We start from the raw sequence: 913 nt of genomic DNA on the forward strand, positions 1-913 counted from the left end.
AAAAACGTTGTCAAAGTCTTAAATGCATATACTTTGCCTTATTTAATGAAGCTTACAGGGAATATGGCACAAAAAGGGAGTTGGGGAGCGTTTGGGAAATTGAACGGTTCCCGTTACAATTAGCACTAGTTCTTTATAAAATCACGCATTTAGATTCTAAATAGCCTACATTATTTAAATCCTTCATCTTTTCCGATCTTCTTTTGAGTATCGGTACATGTTAAACTAGGAAACTTTAGTTTTGTATTGTCGTTGAGTGCTTGCTGAAAAAATATATATATATGTAAAAAGTATTGAATAAAAGGGGTGTGAAGTTTTAAAAAAAAAAAAAAAAAAAAAAGCTTCTGGCCAGTGTGGGGTCGAACCCACGACATTCGCGTTATTAGCACGACGCTCTAACCGACTGAGCTAACCGGCCGATGTGTTCGTTATGCACAAAACATAAGAATAATCTTTGAGGGTTAGGTTATGTAACAATATGGATTTTATTGGGTTTATTCCCATTTAGCGAACACTTTTTAAAAAGAGCTACAGAACCATAACGAGTTTGCTATCACGTAGCCAAGAACTTGATGAACGGTGAAGGTAATGGTAAACATGGGTAAAGGCCTTATAAAATATTGAAGGGCTTACAACACTGATTCACAAATTATAGTCGCTTAAAATAATGTACCGTGTTTTAAGTAATATAAAATTTCTAATAAATTTTATTTTCTGCCAGTCATATGAACCATTGTTGGTTGTTGATTAAAATACAACAATTGTTTGTTGTAACTTGAATGATTGTCTTAGGCGAAAATCACATTTAATAGCAGAAATCGATATTTACGTTACTGTCGCCGATCATCGTGTAGTTTTTATTTTAAACCAAAAAGAAGTTTTAAATCACTTACATATCTTTTTCTTAGTAAGA

At 33.0% G+C, this 913-nt stretch overlaps 1 non-coding gene across 1 annotated transcript; it reads right to left on the reverse strand.

Moving 5' to 3' along the window:
- Nucleotides 1-345: 345 nt before the first annotated feature.
- Nucleotides 346-418, reverse strand: Trnai-aau (transfer RNA isoleucine (anticodon AAU)). The gene has a single exon. It is a non-coding gene; the product is annotated as a tRNA-Ile (tRNA).
- Nucleotides 419-913: the final 495 nt, after the last annotated feature.

Source organism: Saccostrea cucullata, unplaced genomic scaffold, assembly GCF_032062105.1.
Source record: "Saccostrea cucullata isolate Sc308-1 unplaced genomic scaffold, CSIRO_AGI_Scuc_v1 ctg11627, whole genome shotgun sequence".
NCBI classification, from domain to species: domain Eukaryota; kingdom Metazoa; phylum Mollusca; class Bivalvia; order Ostreida; family Ostreidae; genus Saccostrea; species Saccostrea cuccullata.